Source organism: Procambarus clarkii, chromosome 3 (assembly GCF_040958095.1).
Source record: "Procambarus clarkii isolate CNS0578487 chromosome 3, FALCON_Pclarkii_2.0, whole genome shotgun sequence".
Taxonomy (NCBI): Eukaryota; Metazoa; Arthropoda; class Malacostraca; order Decapoda; family Cambaridae; genus Procambarus; species Procambarus clarkii.
This window is the reverse complement of record NC_091152.1, coordinates 171,589-183,903: the sequence shown is the minus strand read 5'-3', so window position 1 is coordinate 183,903 and position 12,315 is coordinate 171,589.

Sequence of the window (12,315 nt, the reverse complement as noted above, 5' to 3'; positions counted from 1 at the left end):
TATAACCAACGAACTCTCTCCGTTTAGACGGTAGGCCTCCAGTTTGTGTGTGTGTGTGTGTGTGTGTGTGTGTGTGTGTGTGTGTGTGTGTGTGTGTGTGTGTGTGTGTGTGTGTGTGTGTGTGTGTGTGTGTGTGTGTGTGTACTCACCTAGTTGTGTTGGCGGGGGTTGAGCTCTGGCTCTTTGGTCCCGCCTCTCAACCGTCAATCAACAGGTGTACAGATTCCTGAGCCTATCGGGCTCTATCATATCTACACTTGAAACTGTGTATGGAGTCAGCCTCCACCACATCTCTTCCTAATGCATTCCATTTGTCCACCACTCTGACACTAAAAAGTTCTTTCTAATATCTCTGTGGCTCATTTGGGCACTCAGTTTCCACCTGTGTCCCCTTGTACGTGGTTCCCCTTGTGTTAAATAGCCTGTCTTTATCTACCCTATCAATTCCTTCAGAATCTTGAATGTGGTGATCATGTCCCCTCTAACTCTTCTGTCTTCCAGCGAAGTGAGGTGTGCGTGTGTGTGTAGAGAGAAATAGATGTAGTAGATATAAAAAAAGGAAAAATACATATATATGATAGGCGGGGGTCCAAGAGCTAATAACTCGATTCTGCAGATACATATAGTAAATACAAGGAGAAAATAAATACACACACACACACATTAATTGATAATGGACTGTTTTGTGTGCGTATCCATGTGTACTATTGGCAAGACCGACAGACACGTGAAGCTATGTGTGTTTATGTGTACCTGTAATTGAACTGACATGTGTACTTTAATTATCTGTATGTGTCCATTTTAAAGGTACACATTAGTGAATGTGTATTTATGTAAATTGATTGACATATGTACGTGTGCGCGCGATTAGTGTTCCTGTAATTTACATGGTTAACATTTATACGTTTGAATGACATAGTTTCCCATTATTATCACATTTTTTGTTACATGTCTACTATTGTCAAGATGGACAGACACGTCCAGCTATGAGTGTTTATGTGTACCAGTAATTGAACTGGCATGTGTACTGCAACTATCTGCGTGTGTCCATTTTAAAGGAATATATTAGTGAATGTTTATTTATGTAAATTGATTGGAATATGTATGTGGACGCTCGGTTAGTGTTACTGTAATTTATATGGTTAACGTTTGAATGACATAGTTTCCCCTAAATGTCACATTTTTTGTTACTATTTCGCTGTTCACTCTCACTCTCTCTGAATCCCGTGGACTAATTGAGCTCACGTGTGTTGTTTTGGGTAGTGGAACCATAGGTTCTTTACACAATAATTTGCAACTATTTGATAAGAAAACATTTCAAAGAGATTTAAGTTTGTTATAAGTGTTCTTTTTCCTAACATAGAAGTCAATCACACAGTACCTAATCTCAGTCAGAAACACGTTTTCTTACTATATCTCGCAACGTCTTTTGCATATATATCCTATCTTAAATAATTAACAATTTTAATTCATACTGCCAACCCCCCTCCCCTCCAAAGCTTTCAAGGCCACCAAACATCATTCCTTTCCCTTAACCTCTCCCAAATTATCTTTTGCACCAATACACAAACTAGGGGGCTTTATAGCTGAGTGGACGTCGCTCTCGACTCGTAATCCTAGCTCATTCAATCCCCCGGTGATGGAACAAACGGAAAATCAGCAGAGTTTCTATCATTCTGATGCCCCTGTTACCTAGCAGTAAATATGTACCTGGGCGTTAGACAGCTGTTACGGGCTGCTTCCTGGGTGTGTGTGTGTGGAATGTTTTTTATTAGTTAGTAATAATTGATTGATTGACAGTTGAGAGGCGGGCCGAAAGAGTAGAGCTCAACCCTCGCAAGCACAACTAGGTGAACACAACTAGATAAATACTAACCAACCACGATTTCGACAATCCATTACACACAACCCCCCCTCCCCCCAACTCCCAAATCGTTCTACCTAAGTCAATAAAAAATTAAAACAAATCAATTAATTCACCAAAAATACTAACTATAAATAAAGGAACCAAATTTGAGACATACAGCGACTCCAGCGTGGTCTAGTCGGAAGAGAACGTGTTCTCATCTGGATAGATTGCGATCGAGTCTGTCGGAACGGGTGTGTAACTGCAGGGCACAAATATTTGTGTGTCCCCTCCTGTAGCTGCCTCTGTTTCGACAGGTTCCCTGGATAGCTGGAATTGACCTGGCCCTTGGAAAGTGGGGAAGGGGTGAAATCCGTTGGGCCCACGGATGGATACCTTGGATCCATGGACCTAGAGCAGGTCTAATCACCTGGGATTCGAACCCACGGTGGGAATAAGGGAGGAGATATGGGAAGGGTAGGGGGGAAGGATGTTTCCCTGGAACCAAACCTCACATAAACCCGGACACTCACACACACACACACACCCTCACCCGAACACTCACAGGGGCACTCACACTCACACACACCCATAGACTGTGATAAGGGAGACCATCTGAGGGGACACAGATGGCCTCCTGGACCCACAGGTATAACCGGACACCACACGCACCCGGACACTCACACGGACACTCACACTCACACACACTCGCCCGGACACTCACAGGGATATACACACTCACACACAGACACAAACTGTGATAAGGGAGACATCTGAGGGGACACAGATGGCCTCCTGGACACACAAGTATATATCAATATTTAATTTATTATTTATTATTTAATTTTATTAAATAAATAAATCAAATTAATGTTTTTTAAAAAATTATTATTTTATTAAATTATTAAATAATTATAATAATATAAAAAATTAAATTAAATTTAATAATTAAATATTTATTATTTAATTTACAAATAAGACAGATTTTTTTAAATATATATATATATATATATATATATATATATATATATATATATATATATATATATATATATATATATATATATATATATATATATATAGATGCGAACAAGCCTTAATGGTCCCCAGGACTATATGCAACTAAAAACTCACATGCCAGAAGTGACTCGAACCCATACTGCCAGGAGCAATGCAACTGGTATGTACAGGACGCCTTAATCCGATTGTGTCAATTTTAAAGGAATATATTAGTGAATATTTATTTATGTAAATTGATATATATATATATTTATATAAATATATATATATATATATATATATATATATATATATATATATATATATATATATATATAAAGAGAATGTCTGTCTATGTAATGAGGCCACATGCTGGAGGCTGCAGCCATACACAGATTTATTTTAAAATTTATTTATTAATATATTATTAAGGCTTATTATTACTAAATTAATGTATTTGTAGAGGGAATGGTGTGGGGTAGGGAACGGGCATTGGTTGGTCAGTGTTGACTTTAGCTAAAGGATTTAGGAATAATTATTAATTATTCTTATCACCCCCCCCCCCCCCTACCATTTTAATTAAAGTTAATTGTAAATAATGCTTGAGATGGCTGAAGACTTTTTCGTACTTAGAAAAAACCTAAATTAAACACATAAAGTAGTTTATTGGTCCTGATTTAAGTTAAAGGAAGAGGTGCAAAGGTGGTGGTGGGGGGGGGAGGATACGGGATTTAGAGGTGGAATGAAAAGAGGGAACAGGGGGAGTGGTGCAGGTGAAACAGGGAGGAAGAGGGGGGAACAGGGGGTGCTGTACAGGTGAAACAGGAATGGGGATGGGGGAATAGGGGGAGTGGTGCAAGTGAAACAGGGATGGGGATGCGGGAACAGGGGGAGTGGTGCAGGTGAAACAGGGATGGGGATGGGGGAACAGGGGGAGTGGTGCAGGTGAAACAGGGATGGGGATGGTGGAACAGGGGGATGGTGCAGGTGAAGCAGGGATGCAGAGGGAGAAAATGGGGGGAGTGGTGCAAGTGAAACAGGGATTAAAGGAAAATTTATATAAGTAGATAGATGGATGTTTACATTGATTGCTAAATATATACATTGACGGATAGACGGATGCATAGATGCTTCCGTCTATCTGATGGATGGAAAGACATATGAGTAGATGGATGGATAGACAGAAGAGTTGATGGACGGATAAATGGATAGATAGATGTATATAATGATAAATGGTTGGTTTATGGGAAGATAGATTGATGGATTGACAGATATAAGTAGATAAATAGATGGATCCATTGATGGATTCATTTGTGGTTATCTCTTGAGGTTCTTCTTGAGATGATTTCGGGGCTTTAGTGTCCCCGCGGTCCGGTCCTCGACCAGGCCTCCACCCCCAGGAAGCAGCCCGTGACAGCTGACTAACACCCAGGTACCTGTTTTACTGCAAGGTAACAGGGGCACAGGGTGAAAGAAACTCTGCCTATTGTTTCTCGGCGGCGCCCGGAATCGAACCCGGGACCACACGATCACAAGTCCAGTGTCCAGTGAAGGACACTGGACTTGATAAGTCCGCTCGGCCGACTGGCTCCCCGGTCGGAGTGGAGCCGGTGAACAGGCGAATCAGGTTAAAGAATATCTGTCGATTTGCTATTGCATCAACTGAGATTCGATATGGGACCATTAGGATTATAACCAACGAACTCTCTCCGTTTAGACGGTAGGCCTCCAGTTTGTGTGTGTGTGTGTGTGTGTGTGTGTGTGTGTGTGTGTGTGTGTGTGTGTGTGTGTGTGTGTGTGTGTGTGTGTGTGTGTGTGTGTGTGTGTGTGTGTGTGTGTGTGTGTACTCACCTAGTTGTGTTGGCGGGGGTTGAGCTCTGGCTCTTTGGTCCCGCCTCTCAACCGTCAATCAACAGGTGTACAGATTCCTGAGCCTATCGGGCTCTATCATATCTACACTTGAAACTGTGTATGGAGTCAGCCTCCACCACATCTCTTCCTAATGCATTCCATTTGTCCACCACTCTGACACTAAAAAAGTTCTTTCTAATATCTCTGTGGCTCATTTGGGCACTCAGTTTCCACCTGTGTCCCCTTGTACGTGTTCCCCTTGTGTTAAATAGCCTGTCTTTATCTACCCTATCAATTCCCTTCAGAATCTTGAATGTGGTGATCATGTCCCCTCTAACTCTTCTGTCTTCCAGCGAAGTGAGGTGTGCGTGTGTGTTAGAGAGAAATAGATGTAGTAGATATAAAAAAAGGAAAAATACATATATATGATAGGCGGGGTCCAAGAGCTAATAACTCGATTCTGCAGATACATATAGTAAATACAAGGAGAAAATAAATACACACACACACACATTAATTGATAATGGACTGTTTTGTGTGCGTATCCATGTGTACTATTGGCAAGACCGACAGACACGTGAAGCTATGTGTGTTTATGTGTACCTGTAATTGAACTGACATGTGTACTTTAATTATCTGTATGTGTCCATTTTAAAGGTACACATTAGTGAATGTGTATTTATGTAAATTGATTGACATATGTACGTGTGCGCGCGATTAGTGTTCCTGTAATTTACATGGTTAACATTTATACGTTTGAATGACATAGTTTCCCATTATTATCACATTTTTTGTTACATGTCTACTATTGTCAAGATGGACAGACACGTCCAGCTATGAGTGTTTATGTGTACCAGTAATTGAACTGGCATGTGTACTGCAACTATCTGCGTGTGTCCATTTTAAAGGAATATATTAGTGAATGTTTATTTATGTAAATTGATTGGAATATGTATGTGGACGCTCGGTTAGTGTTACTGTAATTTATATGGTTAACGTTTGAATGACATAGTTTCCCCTAAATGTCACATTTTTTGTTACTATTTCGCTGTTCACTCTCACTCTCTCTGAATCCCGTGGACTAATTGAGCTCACGTGTGTTTGTTTTGGGTAGTGGAACCATAGGTTCTTTACACAATAATTTGCAACTATTTGATAAGAAACATTTCAAAAGATAATTTAAGTTTGTTATAAGTGTTCTTTTTCCTAACATAGAAGTCAATCACACAGTACCTAACCTCAGTCAGAAACACTTTTCTTACTATATCTCGCAACGTCTTTTGCATATATATCCTATCTTAAATAATTAACAATTTTAATTCATAACTGCCAACCCCCCTCCCCTCCAAAGCTTTCAAGGCCACCAAACATCATTCCTTTCCCTTAACCTCTCCCAAATTATCTTTTGCACCAATACACAAACTAGGGGGCTTTATAGCTGAGTGGACGTCGCTCTCGACTCGTAATCCTAGCTCATTCAATCCCCCGGTGATGGAACAAACGGAAATCAGCAGAGTTTCTATCATTCTGATGCCCCTGTTACCTAGCAGTAAATATGTACCTGGGCGTTAGACAGCTGTTACGGGCTGCTTCCTGGGTGTGTGTGTGTGGAATGTTTTTTATTAGTTAGTAATAATTGATTGATTGACAGTTGAGAGGCGGGCCGAAAGAGTAGAGCTCAACCCTCGCAAGCACAACTAGGTGAACACAACTAGATAAATACTAACCAACCACGATTTCGACAATCCATTACACACAACCCCCCCTCCCCCCAACTCCCCAAATCGTTCTACCTAAGTCAATAAAAAATTAAAACAAATCAATTAATTCACCAAAAATACTAACTATAAATAAAGGAACCAAATTTGAGACATACAGCGACTCCAGCGTGGTCTAGTCGGAAGAGAACGTGTTCTCATCTGGATAGATTGCGATCGAGTCTGTCGGAACGGGTGTGTAACTGCAGGGCACAAATATTTGTGTGTCCCCTCCTGTAGCTGCCTCTGTTTCGACAGGTTCCCTGGATAGCTGGAATTGACCTGGCCCTTGGAAAGTGGGGAAGGGGTGAAATCCGTTGGGCCCACGGATGGATACCTTGGATCCATGGACCTAGAGCAGGTCTAATCACCTGGGATTCGAACCCACGGTGGGAATAAGGGAGGAGATATGGGAAGGGTAGGGGGGAAGGATGTTTCCCTGGAACCAAACCTCACATAAACCCGGACACTCACACACACACACACACCCTCACCCGAACACTCACAGGGGCACTCACACTCACACACACCCATAGACTGTGATAAGGGAGACCATCTGAGGGGACACAGATGGCCTCCTGGACCCACAGGTATAACCGGACACACACGCACCCGGACACTCACACTCACACACACTCGCCCGGACACTCACAGGGATATACACACTCACACACAGACACAAACTGTGATAAGGGAGACCATCTGAGTAGGGAGTAAGAGCCACAGGTACCTTTTTTTTTTGGCGAGAGGACCCCTGTGGACTGTAAGAGCCACAGGTACCTTTTTTTTTTTTTGGCCAGAGGACCCCTGTGGACTGTAAGAGCCACAGGTACCTTTTTTTTTTTTTGGCCAGAGGACCCCTGTGGACTGTAAGCGCCACAGGTACCTTTTTTGTTTTTCTGGGAAATTCGTGTTTATGAGCCAGGGTTTTCAGGTAAATTTGGGGAGTCACAGATTTGGAAGTAAGGATTTCTTATAACGAAAAATAATGTCATACGAGTTTGTTAAAGTTCTTATGAGAAAAATAATTTCCGAGACATAGAAGTTTGTTAAGGCCTTATGGGACAAATTCAAGTAACGTATGTAGCTCTTTAGGGCTTCCAGGAGAACTCTACGGACATGTTTTACATGTTTTCAACTTACAAAATTGTCTATGTAAGCCTTAGTTATTCATATAAATTTAGAAAATCACCTGTGTAAGTCATGGTTTTCAGGGTTTCGTACATCACACCCCCCTCCCTCCCCCCTTACCTCGCAATCTCTCGCGTCACCTTTATTTACCTTACGCCCGGCCAGCCAGACCTCTTATCTTATCTTCTCCATAATAATATCTGGACCGTCCCTCCTCTCTCTCTCTCTCTCCTTTCATTCAGTTCAACTATTTTCCAACATCGTATGTTTGCTCCTTTTCATTAAGCAAGTCAGTATGTTTGCTCCTTTTCATTAAGCAAGTCAGTTTTACACAAATAAATCATGTTAGTAAGCATGTTCTAGCTCACGTTCCCCCACCTTAGTCCCCTGTCGTATAATGAATACTATCATTCCAATCCCTCTAAAATTTAAAAATAATCATATTTCAAATGTAGTTCAATACAGTAATTTAGTTACCAAGCTCCAGCGCTTGTCCTCCGCCTTAGCTCTCTCTCGTATCTTCGTTAGTATCAGTCCAATTTCCCTGAAATTTCTACCCTCTGTATTTCAGGCACCGTAAATAAGATCAAAAACAGTTACCAAGCTCCAGCGCTTGTCCTCCGCCTTAGTTCTCTTTCGTATCTTCGTTAGTATCAGTCCAATTTCCCTGAAATTTTTACCCTCTGTATTTCAGACTCCGTAAATAAAATCAAGTCAGTTATCGAGCTCCAGCTCTCGTCCCCGCCTTAGTTCTCCTTCGTATCTTTGTAAATAACCCATCAATTTCCCTAAAATTAAAAGCAGACATACTTCAAAGTTAGTAAATAAGATCAAGTCAGTTATCGAGCTCCAGCTCTCGTCCCCGCCTTAATTCTCTTTCGTATCTTTGTAAATAACCCATCAATTTCCCTAAAATTAAAAGCAGACATACTTCAAAGTTAGTAAATAAGATCAAGTCAGTTACTGAGCTCCAGCGCTCGTCCCCCACCCTCTTCCACCCTCAAGTCTTTGTAAATAAACCATCAATTTCCCCGAAATTTTTACCCTCTGTATTTCAGACATAGTAAATATGATGAAAACAATTATAAAACTCTAGCTCTTGTCCTCTGTCCAAGTTCACTCCTGTAAATTCATTACTATCAATCCAAATCCCCCTGAGATTTAAACACCCAACTACATTTTCAGACATAGTAAATAAAAACCAGTTCAGTTATCAAGTTTCAACTCTTGTGCCCCAGCTTAGTTCATTTGTGCAAGTTCTTTATTTTCCAACTAAATCACCCTGAGATTTAAGATCACCTTATTTTCTAACGTAGTAAAATTAATCTGGACATTAGCCTTAGATCATCAGACATAAATATATTCGATCAAGTCCGTCTCCAGCTTATCTCTTATCCGAGTATACACATAACCCCAACCTGTTTAATTATCTTTCACCCCCTCCCACCTTCCTCCATCTCATCCAAGTCTCATAAATTTAAATGTAGCTGTTAATTTGCGTTCTTTCCCCGTTCATAGCATATTCTCTGTAAGTTCAGATCTGTACTTAGTCTTACATATTCTCTACTTCTTTCCCATTTTATACAAGACTTAAACAACTATTACCGTCTCCTCTATCTTATTTAAACATGAGTCATATGTAAATATACCCGACTCTTTCCATCCATTACAAGTCCTAGCTTGTTCACCGCCCAACTCACTACGCTATTTCTACTCTACATGTTATAGCATGTTTTCCGCTCATCTTGGTACCAACCCTTACAATCTCTCTCTCTCATTCCTTTACATGTCTCAGCATGTTCGCCTCGCATCTTACTACGCTGTCTACTTTACATGTTGTAGCGTGTATTACTGTGTCCCATATCTTATTTAAACATGAGTCATATGTAAATATACCCAACTCCTTCCATCCATTACAAGTCCTAGCTTGTTCACCGCCCAACTCACTACACTGTCTACTTTACATGTTGTAGCATGTTTTCCGCACATCTTGATACCATCCCTTACAATCTCTCAATCCTTTACACATCCCAACTTTCAACCCTTTCTTACAATTTTCCTCCATCCCTCCGCTACATGTTCTTACCCGTTCATTATAGTCCACTACATATTCTCTATTCATCTCTGTACTAATTCTCAAAACTAGTTGTTTCTGTCATTTTAGTAAGTAAGTAAGTAGATCATCGTTACTAACAACAACAACAACAACAACAACAACAACAGTAACATTACTAATTCACAGTAAGTTACTACTGAGCATTTAGCAGTTATCCATTTTCAAAATAAGGTCAATATAAATCATTCTAAGACATCTTCGTACAATTAAAGATACTTGCCTGTGCACTAAGTCATTACTTACAGTAGCATCTTAAGGCATTGTTTTCGTAACTCAGTTTTATTAAACATACACCTTCATTAGTCAAAGGAAAACTTTTCAAGTCATTGTATTCAATATTTCCGTTAAACTTACTACATCATGTCATTATTCGGTTTCATAATTAAGTACTTGTTTCAGTCCTCCAATGTAATAAGCAAATTATTCTATTAAGGATAAAGAAATCTTATTTAGAAGAGACATTAAGTTTATTACAACATTTAACGCATACAAGTGTTTTAGTAGTTATACAGGTATTCAAGAAATCATAAGTGTTCTTAGTAGTTTTACAAGTGTTCAAGAAAATCATATACAAGTGTTCTTAGTAGTTATACAGGTATTCATAAGTGTTCAAGAAGCAAACATATACAAGTGTTCTTAGTAGTTATACAAGTGTTCAAGAAAATCATATACAAGTGTTCTTAGTAGTTATACAAGTGTTCAAGAAATCATAAACACTATAGTCTTATATAGAAATAAACATTTGAATTTATAAAAGAATTATAAGTAAAACATGTGATGGATTTTTTAACTTGCTGGATAGGGAGTTTCATTGTGTGAAATCAAATACATGTTTTACTTATAATTCTTTTATAAATTCAAATGTTTATTTCTATATAAGACTATAGTGTTTATGATTTCTTGAACACTTGTATAACTACTAAGAACACTTGTATATGATTTTCTTGAACACTTGTATAACTACTAAGAACACTTGTATATGTTTGCTTCTTGAACACTTATGAATACCTGTATAACTACTAAGAACACTTGTATATGATTTTCTTGAACACTTGTAAAACTACTAAGAACACTTATGATTTCTTGAATACCTGTATAACTACTAAAACACTTGTATGCGTTAAATGTTGTAATAAACTTAATGTCTCTTCTAAATAAGATTTCTTTATCCTTAATAGAATAATTTGCTTATTACATTGGAGGACTGAAACAAGTACTTAATTATGAAACCGAATAATGACATGATGTAGTAAGTTTAACGGAAATATTGAATACAATGACTTGAAAAGTTTTCCTTTGACTAATGAAGGTGTATGTTTAATAAAACTGAGTTACGAAAACAATGCCTTAAGATGCTACTGTAAGTAATGACTTAGTGCACAGGCAAGTATCTTTAATTGTACGAAGATGTCTTAGAATGATTTATATTGACCTTATTTTGAAAATGGATAACTGCTAAATGCTCAGTAGTAACTTACTGTGAATTAGTAATGTTACTGTTGTTGTTGTTGTTGTTGTTGTTGTTGTTAGTAACGATGATCTACTTACTTACTTACTAAAATGACAGAAACAACTAGTTTTGAGAATTAGTACAGAGATGAATAGAGAATATGTAGTGGACTGTAATGAACGGGTAAGAACATGTAGCGGAGGGATGGAGGAAAATTGTAAGAAAGGGTTGAAAGTTGGGATGTGTAAAGGATTGAGAGATTGTAAGGGATGGTATCAAGATGTGCGGAAAACATGCTACAACATGTAAAGTAGACAGTGTAGTGAGTTCGGCGGTGAACAAGCTAGGACTTGTAATGGATGGAAGGAGTTGGGTATATTTACATATGACTCATGTTTAAATAAGATATGGGACACAGTAATACACGCTACAACATGTAAAGTAGACAGCGTAGTAAGATGCGAGGCGAACATGCTGAGACATGTAAAGGAATGAGAGAGAGAGATTGTAAGGGTTGGTACCAAGATGAGCGGAAAACATGCTATAACATGTAGAGTAGAAATAGCGTAGTGAGTTGGGCGGTGAACAAGCTAGGACTTGTAATGGATGGAAAGAGTCGGGTATATTTACATATGACTCATGTTTAAATAAGATAGAGGAGACGGTAATAGTTGTTTAAGTCTTGTATAAAATGGGAAAGAAGTAGAGAATATGTAAGACTAAGTACAGATCTGAACTTACAGAGAATATGCTATGAACGGGGAAAGAACGCAAATTAACAGCTACATTTAAATTTATGAGACTTGGATGAGATGGAGGAAGGTGGGAGGGGGTGAAAGATAATTAAACAGGTTGGGGTTATGTGTATACTCGGATAAGAGATAAGCTGGAGACGGACTTGATCGAATATATTTATGTCTGATGATCTAAGGCTAATGTCCAGATTAATTTTACTACGTTAGAAAATAAGGTGATCTTAAATCTCAGGGTGATTTAGTTGGAAAATAAAGAACTTGCACAAATGAACTAAGCTGGGGCACAAGAGTTGAAACTTGATAACTGAACTGGTTTTTATTTACTATGTCTGAAAATGTAGTTGGGTGTTTAAATCTCAGGGGGATTTGGATTGATAGTAATGAATTTACAGGAGTGAACTTGGACAGAG